Genomic DNA, 10,657 nt, shown 5'->3' with positions numbered 1-10,657 from the left:
CATGTTTAAAACATAAAAGATTTTTGTAGTTTTAAGGATTTTTAAATTTATTTAAAAAAACATCGATTGTTATAAAAAAATAAATCGAATTTCAGTATGATCACAATAGTGATGTTTGATCTGATATAAATATAAAAGAATTCATGTTACTAACCTTTTTATTTTTATAAAAATCGACGTTTTTAAAAAATATATATGTTGTTATTTGTGACGCCTGAAATCACCTATGATGCGAGGCCCGATTGAACCCAATCGGCCCAATCGTCCTAATGCAGGCGCTAAATTGGCGAGCCAAAAGTCCGAAGATAATAAATCGTCCGATTTGTCTATGCTCTGCTACTGATCAACGAACGAGTAAAAATGTCGAACTGCCAAAAGTCAAAAGTTGCGATTATCGAATTGTTTTCCTACCTATAATCGTAAAAGTTTGTGTTATTGACATTATAGATATTGCACAAAATAATAAGTAGGTATAGCAGTGAAAACAACACAAATTTTACGTGTCTTTTTAAGAATTTCATGAATTTAAATTAAAAAAATAAATGATAAAAATTAATCAACAAAAATGTTAAGAACAATAAATTTCAGTTTTTTGGTCAGAGTGATTGCGTACCTATTAATGTCAAATCGAATTTACGAAGTGATATCACACAATCACAAAATTTTTTGAAATCCAACAAACGGGGTAGGTACAGACATACAAACTTATGTAAAGAATGGATGGGGGAGCCACTGTCGAAAACTACCCAACCAAGACTCGCAACTGGACAGAATCTGACATTTGAATGACGTTTTTAAAATGGCGTCCATATGGTAGTTCGTAGTTACATTTTTTACCGTTCTTTAGATAAGTTGTATGCGAACTTATTAGTCCGCAGATTTGGGGTGCTCCACGCTAAAAAAACTCCGAAGACTATTAAATCGTTAGACTTCGTGCCAATGCAGCATAGCGTAGGCGTAGGCAGTGACATATAAATATTATTATTATAGCCTTCAAATCAGAGTTATATTGATATTATTTATTTTATACAAAAATATCACAGTATTTTTCTTGATTACATAATATTACCTAGGACAGATTGAGCTTTATATACGAGATAGAAATGATTTGACAATTGTATTATTAGATTCGATTTATCATTTTTAATACTTTCTTCCGCTGGCAACCAAAATTCACATTTTTTTGTCCAAATTGGAAAAATCACATGAGTCGGCTGAATGACGAACTATTCTAAGTGCTCAGCCGTAGTGGTTTGGTGGGCGGCGCGGCACGGCGGCGTCTTGCAAAACTCAAACGTATAACCGTGTGTATTATGCCCCAAAAAAGACACTGTCTACGAACATTTCACACACGGTTATACGTTTGAGTTTCGCAAGACGCCGCCGCGCCGCGCCTGCCAAATCACTACGGCTGAGCGCTTACAATAATTGAAATTTATTAGAAGAGAGTTTTTTGAAACAAACTGAAATTATTATTTATTATCTTTATGGATAAATGATTATTGATGAATGCATACACTTGTCTATATAAATAATACATAACTGAAGTAGGCTGTTTCAAAAAACTCTTCTGCAAAATATTTCTAATGTGAGTTATAATAGTTCTGCATTCAGTTGATGTTATTAATCGAATAACAGGGGCCTCGAGTTTAAAATGTTTTAATTTTTTTAATTTAAAAACAAATTGTTCTCTCTACTTTAATTATTATTCTAAGTATATTTTTTTGCGGGAGCAACTGGGGCACGAGACCTAAATCTACATAAGACCAGGCCTGGATATATATAATACCTATACTTAATGTAATCACTAATCAGCATATTATACATAATTTTATTTTTTCTGTAGTTACTCTGAAAGTCAGAGTCTGAATCCACTCTGTCTGGTTCAATTGAATATTCCAGAATCTTTCGAAAACGTCATAGTATTATTATTTTAATACACTGGCATCCCCAAAATAAATCACCTGTAACTGTTGCACCTCACCTGCGACCGAGCGACCTGCGGCGGTTGCTGGCATTACCTGTCGGTGACTCATAACAAAAATATTACCTGCAAACTTCGAAAACAAAACACACCGCACGGTTACCGAAGGCATTGCGCATTGCCTTTCCAATCAGATGACGTCTTCCATCAGTTATTATCACAATCCTTCTGTTTTAACACTATAAAGTGAATTATCCATTTTGTTTATAAGAAACAATAATATCTGTGCAAATAGTGTTAAGTTCAAATTGTTTGTCAACTGTAAAAAGAGGCGGGGGTCTTCAAGGACAGGAATCTCATACAAAACGTACTCAGGTATGCCAAGCGAATTTACAGGTGAAATATAAATATCTACTATTTTTTTACGTTTAAAGTTGCAATAATTCATGTGCGAAGTCTGCAGTTATGTTTATCCAATAATTAATTATACTCATTTGATGTTTCTCAATAACAAACCAAAGTATTTACATATCAAACATATTAAAACATTTGGCTGCATGGACACTCTTATAACAACGCGCTTGTAATCCAAAAAGTTAAATAGTTACTGCCCCAATTTACGCTGATTTTAATTTAAGTATTTTTATTAAACTATTATATTTAATGATTACCGAATTATTCAAGGGTGTGTACCTACTTACCTATTTATTGAGTACGTACTTACCAACTTGCATATTATTATTTATAGCAAGTAGGTACGTGATTTTTATGAAAACAAATGAAGTTTTATGATAATTATTTCTATAATATACCTACCTACCCAAGCCTTCTCGATTGCTATGTACTCAAGTATCAGAGGACTACATTTATGAAGTATCCACTGAAGTTTTCTTATCTTCTTTTCATCCCAATTTTTCGACACCATGCTTTGTTTGCCCTTCATTCATCCTTCATCATCTGGGGTCGATCCGCCACTGGATGAAGTCTTTGCCACTCTGCTCGGTTACCTGTTCATCTATTCAACCAGGTTTTAGCGCGGCCCTGAAGTCACCAAGCTGATGAAATTGCCAATGGGTCGGATATATCGATATGCGACTGGATAGCCGCTGAACAAAAATACAGTCCTAGCGGTACATAAGAGGCACATAAAAGACCCAATGTGCTTAATATCATTTTAAATATTTGTATTCAATCATATTATAATATTATTAATTATGCCTATATACAGTTCCATAAAATATTGGACATTATGTTTATCTCGGTAGCTGGCACGTACCTATTCGTATTTCTACATATTATTTTTATTTAATATGAATGTTTATAAAATTATAGCTACATTTAGGTACATTTAATTATTATAAAATAGTATCTAAATTTTGGTGAAGGAATTCAGAGGTCCCCTGCGTCGGAATGTGATTTGAAGCCTCAAAGCATGTTGGTAAATATCAATGATGTAAACATAGTCTTCCAATGAAGTTCAATATTGCAAAACATGCAACTATAATTATTATACCTTAATCTGGTCAATTGCACATAATGTGTGGAAGTATATTATGGTAGGTATAGCAGCGGGAAATTATGTATTAGATATTTTTGATACAATTACCCAACCCGACATTGCAAACATATAAAATGAAAAGTACAATCCGGTTAGGTACATGTGAATTCGAGGCCTAGCGGATGCATGTGCCTCCAGCGCATCGATGCCAACTTGGCGTTTCATTGACAGATTTATCATTTTTGAGTATTCGTCTAGCTTGTAAAAATCGCATCTGGCAAATGACGTTAAATCTAGTATTTTTCACAACGCGTCTAGTTTTAAAATTTTAATAAAAACGGCATTTTTTTTTGATAAATGATATTACCAGAAATGTGTTTTAAAATAAATATAAAACGTAGGAGGCAAGTAGGTATTTATCAATATTCTTAAAACATTTGCTTAAAAGTTAAACAACCTATCACAATTATTTGTCTAAAGGTTTATTATTTTCCTTGAAGAAGTATTTTTTGTTTATTTTCATATCAATATATTTTTTCTGGAGACTTTAAAAAGGGCTTCTTTGCTACAAGATTTTTTCGCTAGTAATAATAATATTATAATGAGGAAATCTAGCGTTTTCATTGCGAAAATAGTTTCAGTTCTTACCCCGTCTGGCATATATTTGTCGACGAGCATTGGCAGCACTGCTCCTGCGCCTACCAGAGGCGAAGACTCAATACTAAGCGGTTATTTAACGTTTATAAGTATGTACTCAATTTAAGTATCTAGTATTTATAGATGTGAAACGTGGGGTTTAACAGAAAAACAAGAAAAGGCGCTCCAAGTGTTTGAAAACAGAATCCTCCGGAGAATACTTGGACCCGTCAATGAGAACCACCGGTGGCGCATCCGCACAAACGCTGAGCTCTTCGACCGATACCAACCTAGAATCACTAATATTCTGAGGTCAAGAAGGCTCAGATGGGCGGGCCACGTTGTACGATCTGAACGATCTAGAACTCTCTATAGGATTTACAAAGGCACACCAGCTGGCACTCGACCTCTTGGCCGCCCTCGACGGAGATGGGCGGACAACATTCAAAGGGATGCGGAAAGGCTGGGGATAGTCAACTGGGAAGAGAGAGCGCTGGACAGAGATGCCTGGAAAAACGTTGTGCAGTCGGCCATGGACCTGAACGGCCCCTAGCGCCAGTTTAATAATAATAATAATAAGTATTTATTTACAAATGACATTGTTGCTGTTATGATTCTCTAATTGCAGAGAAACACCCATATGAATTGTTTTAATCGTATCGTTTATTTTAGACAAATGATATGTAGGTAGCCTGCAAACTTATTCTTATTATGTTATTAATATTGTTCATAATGCAATTATGTAATAAATGTTACTAAATGATAATATGAATAGATGCTCGTTGCCTTGTGCTTGTCGTTATCATTAGTCATTTTAGTCATTCATTATTACTAGTATTACAATAACATTGTTTGTGTACATATATAGCCATGTAGGTAGGCTAAGTAGTTAGGTACTTTATTATGTGCACAAACTCTTAATTTTATTTATTGAGTATGTACTATTTAGGTAGGTAGGTACATTATAAATTAGAATGTAGAAAAGTATAACATAACGTACCTACTTACAAATTAATTATTAGACATTGTATAATTTATAGTACATACGTCTTATTCTTCTTCGAGCATAATATGGACACTGCGCCTCCGAGAATGCCTCTCGCCCGCCTGTCTTCTACCTTCTTCTCAGGTCATGCTAGCATCCAGCAGCTTCGCCGTAGACACCATGTCTCTTCTTCAATCTCAATGTCATGTAGAGGCTGCATGGCTCACTCTCTTATCTCCTCGTCACATACTCCTAAAGTTATACCACCGCACATCCAGTATCTGCAAGAAGCATCTATTCTCAATGCCCAGTATGCGGTTGCTATGGAGCCTTCGTAAGGTACGATGACTTCTATGTCATAAAGAAGTACCGTCAAAATGCAAGTGTCACATAGGCGGTATTTTGTTACCATTCAATGTATAATTGTAATATTAAAATGCAACAGTGTCAGTGATGTGCGGTGACTTTTCTTTATATGAATGTGGTTAACAAATACATACCTATAATCATGACCCCACATTCTGAAAGCGGGCCACTAGGCCAGGATTTTTGGAGCCCCCCTAATGATCGCTAAAACCAAAGCCAGTATGACGGTGTACACAGTCTACAGCAGGGTGGGGCAAACTTTTTGGATGGAGGGCCAAATTCAAGAATTCAAAATGAGCGGCGGGCCGCAAGTAAAATACCAATTTTAGATATACCTATACTATTTATTATCACGAAAAATAAACATTTTTTTTAATTCAGGTGTTAATTTTGTAGTTGATATTCTCAAAACTGCTTGTAAATGGGCATCGGAGATATTTGATAGTAAAGAATTTTTATCGAGGTTCATGATCAAAAATGTAGGTTGATCCAAAAATTTTTCTTGCATAATCTTTAAGTTGGTCGAATTTGACTGAATTAAGGGCATTGTAAAGTTTGGAGATTTCTTCAGGACGATGCAATTTTCTTAAATCAGTGTCACACTGCATATCAAAAATCTCAAGTTCTGTCGGTACACTATCAATATATATTGAAAATGGATCGCGTACTATTGCTGAACTTGTCTCAATTTTTCGGAAGTCACCAAATCTTTGTGAAAAATCGTCATTCAGAGCTTTAATAATTTTACCATATTCTTCAAATCTATATTCTGATATATTCAGCAACTTCAAAGATGGAAAGTGGTCCACGTCGTTATTCGATATTTGTCGAAGGAATAACTTGAGTTTTAATTGAAATCCATTCAAACTTTTTACCATATCATGGGCATATATTTTTTTCCTTAAAACGCGGAGTTAAAAGTATTTAAATGTGTCACGATCTTCAACGTAGAAAATAGTTGTTACATAGTGTGAGACGAGGCGCAAGGAAGACGTACTGAGATAATACATTGACGAAGCAACAAATTCTTCAAATTTTAATCTATTGTCAATATTTTTTAAAAAATTATAAAAAAGTTATTCGTAATCAGAAGTACAATGATGGCGGGCCACAAAAAATACCCGGCGGGCCGCAGTTTGCCCCCCCCCTGGTCTACAGTATCATTTTCCAATAATTAATGATGTTCGAGGTAAAATTAAGGGTTTTTAGTGTAAGTAGGTTTTTTGTATTACTGAATACATCCACTTGAGGTGAGGCATGGAGTTGTCGAGTATCCACACATAATAATTACTATTAGAGCAATTAATTTGTGATATATGGCGGGCCCGCCTACCTATCGCTAAGGTTAAGGGTAGTGTCATTTTCTACAGTAGTGTTCCCCAAGTGGTTTCCACGGAACCCCAGGGTTAAGGGGATTCCGTGTATTTGTAGCGATTTTTAAATAAATTTAGTTGATTTATTGAGTTGTCGACACTCAGCATATTATGAAGCACTGATCGCGACCTCCTTTTGTTGTAGGTACCCAAGTAACATGGAACCCTACGCCATTTTGCATAAAAAAACTATTTTTAACACAAGTCTAAGTCAGGAAACACACTTAAAATAATTATAACATACAATTTTACACGTTAATTATCATTTACTTATATCAATCATATCACATTAAATTACATCGCAAAACCACCTATTTTTAAATGATAATAATTATCAAGCAAAGTAGCGCGAATTTTTTTAACTATTAGAACAAATTTTTAGTGTGTATTTTGGGCGAATTGCCACGCCACCCGGGCTCCCAAGCTAGAGCCCTGTCAGCCCCCCTTGTGGGGCCATGCCTATAATGTACCTATTATTTACTCGCAATTGTGATTGTATAACATATTACTAGGCTTAGGAATTTAGGTGCTGAAAAATTAATAATAGGTACCTAAAACATGTAGATATAATTGGAAAATATGTTATTAAAATTTCATAATTATGTGCTAAAAAACAAGAATAAGTGCTAAAAATTGAAGAAAGTATTAGGTACCTACAATAAATCAAATATATTTCAATAGTTTAATTTATTATTTAGTCACAAACAGAAAAAGTTTTATTACAATAAATAATAAAATAATGCTTAAAATTTTCGAAAGTGAAACTAAATGAAAAATTTGCAACATCTGAGGCAGGATGGATTTTCCAAAACAGCTTTAATATTCTGCAGCGTTTGAAGTCCAGTATTTTTTGTTTAAACACTATTTAATTTTGTACTTATTTTTATTACGATTGGTCCAGGAACATTTTTTTTTATTTTAGCAGCAGTATTGCTTAAAATATTAATTTGCTCCACTAGTGACTTTGTAGATGATTCTAACATTTCAATTGTGTTCACTAGTGTTATTGTGTTAATTAATTTTGTGTTTATGTGAAAATATGTGCTTAAACCTAAAATATGTAATTATCCAAAATATTTAAAAATAAATGCTAACAATTAGGGCTTAAATGTTTCAAAATTGTCTGAAGCAGATAGATATTTTTTTGATATTTTGTTGTGGGGCCACTCAAAAAAAAAAAATTAAATACCTAAGAATCCTAAGCCTAAACTAATTGAATCTCTGCTGGCGGCCGATACAATACTATGTTGTGTGTTCATTGGTTGGGCGATAGGTCTGATATGTTCTAAAAATATTTACTTACGTAATTTTATTGAAATTTACTGTACGATTGCATAATAAATAATACCTAGGTACATACATAAAATTATTACATAGCGCTCTATCGATTATTTTTGAGGATGCGCCGCATCTGCAGCATATGTGGATCGCACGCCACTGGTACTTACATACTTACTGATATATTATTCTATTTCATTCTTTTCGTTCTCGAAAAATTGATGTTGAATAAGTATTATAATAATAATATGTGTGTTTGTTTTATTTGAATTTATATTTTATGGTTGCTGCATTATTTTGGATGGACTAGTTCGCTCAAGCTCTCAAATAATCATGAATTAATATTATGTTTTTATCACATTATCTTGCATATGGCGATATAGGTAGATACTTAATCAATGAGGATTTATGAAACCAATAAAATTAATTTATTTAATGTTGTTAACTGTCAATTCGTGGTGGGCATGCATTGTATTCATAATTAAATAAAACGCAATGTTTAGTAACTAGCAAAGCGGACGAAGCTGGTCCAGTGAGCATAATAATAAAAAAGTGGAATAATTTGTTACCTACCTACTAAACATTGCGTTTTATTTACCTAATTATAAAATTACATTTTATTACTTCATTATTTATTATTTATGAATCTATTCGATGATGGTGTTGTAATATTAATCTCCTCATTCTACACTAGGAATGAATATAGGTACTATATTAGTGTTCAGTGGCGAAGACTGCCTGTTGGATGGAAGGAGACGATTATAAAAGAAACGAAAAGAATAGCAACGAGCACTCATTCATTTTGACATTGATTATTGTATCGTAAGTTATAATAATTTATTTCAAGTAACTAAGTAAATATATCGAATATAGAAATGCTAAGCATTGCGTAGCAATTTTTATTGTATCATTTTTGGCTTGTGAAATTTAATATTTAGGTACTTATTTATATATCTACTTATTTAATATTCTTCCGTATAGACTGATATTTTTATTTCTCTAACATACGGCGACAATAAGTACCTACCTACCTACCAGTGGCGAAGGGTAGTGGTGGGTTGTGAAGTTTCCGCCATAAATGGTGCACATTACACTTTATTAGTCATACGTTTTTATTTTTATTGAAATAAGACTACAACATTTACAGATGGTGATGGATAGTTTTTAAAATTCAATTAAACCCTGCGAAAACCAAGCCATAATAGAAATAATAGATAATAGTCAAACATTACTCGTCTATCTATAAAATATCTAAAATTACGCAATTAAATCATACCTACATGACTGGATATTTCATAGATAAAATAATATTTTTTTATTTATTATAGTTTAGTTTAGGCAGGGCTTAAGCCGCGTTGACACGATCCAAGTACGATCCAAGTTGACTTGGACCGAGCGCACTTGTACGAGACATCTTCATACTAATTAATTACTCCTATCCAAGCGAGCTTGGATGAGTAGGACGCGGTCCGAGTAGCTTGGATAGAAGTAATTAGTATGAAGCTGTCGTGTACGAGTGCGCTCGGATAGCGTTCGGTCCAAGTCAACTTGTATCGTACTTGGATCGACGTGTCAACGCGGCTTTAATGATTTTTTAAACATGAACCAATAATATGTGTAATATGTAATTCAAAGAAAACAAATAAGTATGAATGAAAAAGTGTGCACAATTTTGTCGTAAAGACCAAAAAAGCCCAAAATATACCACAACTAGTAGGGTTTGGTTTAGGCGGGGTTTTAATTGATTTTTTTAAAACTAACCAATACCATCAGTAAATTGTAGTTTTAGTTCAATAAAAACAAATACGTATGACTAGCAAATAAAGTGTAATGTGTACTATTTATGGCGATCTTAACAACCTACCTCCACCCTTCGTTACTGCTACCTACCTACTTTCATTACTTACGTACAAATCAATTTACGTAGGTATTTAAATTATCGAGTCATTAAATAATCGCTTAGTATCGATTTTTCCACTCTAATCAAGTAATAATTATTATAAATATATAAGTAGGTACCTACGTAGGCATTATAGACAAATAATTATCCTAGGTAGGTGTATTTAATACATATACCATATTATCAATAGATGATGGCATGAGGACCTTATATTATATTGATGTTTCTTTAAGCAAATGATAATTTGATTGATTTAATAAAGCATTAGTAAATTATGTAGTATATACTTTAGATAGGTATATTGTTTATATAAGTAAACTGATCTGCATTAATTTTATTGGTGTCCATTAATTTATAATATATAGGTATCTATCTATTATTATGTTTATGTTATATGCCTAAATTTATTTGCCTTGCACCAATCATAACTAGTATTTAAGGGGGTAGCTAGCCGATTTCATAAACTTAACATGGCTTGATTTGATCTGAGAACTTATTAATTATTATTTTGCTACAGTGCATTACTTGCTTCATGCGAAACCTACCCTAAACCCTTCCCTTAATAGGACCACTCTATGCTCAATGTATGTAGATTAGGTACCTACATACCAGTGGCGTGCGGTCAATCGATGTTCTGGATGCGGTAACCAATAAATAAATTTAATGAGATACTAGCGGCTCGGTACTGCTTCCTACG

At 33.5% G+C, this 10,657-nt stretch overlaps 1 protein-coding gene across 1 annotated transcript in view; it reads left to right on the top strand.

Moving 5' to 3' along the window:
- The first annotated feature begins 1,992 nt into the window (after window positions 1–1,992).
- The window catches only part of LOC147080019 (uncharacterized), a 30,746-nt gene continuing 22,081 nt past the window's right edge, over window positions 1,993–10,657 (top strand). Inside the window, exon 1 of the mRNA XM_085947543.1 lies at window positions 1,993–2,299. The gene's annotated coding sequence lies outside the window, so the exon portion shown is untranslated. The remainder of the gene's footprint in view (window positions 2,300–10,657) is intronic.

This window comes from Rhyacophila brunnea, unplaced genomic scaffold (genome assembly GCF_057557595.1).
Source record: "Rhyacophila brunnea isolate RB1 unplaced genomic scaffold, BYU_Rbru_1.0 scaffold_1, whole genome shotgun sequence".
NCBI lineage: Eukaryota > Metazoa > Arthropoda > Insecta > Trichoptera > Rhyacophilidae > Rhyacophila > Rhyacophila brunnea.
Note: the sequence above shows the minus strand (reverse complement) of the source record. Positions and strands in the feature narration are given on the sequence as shown.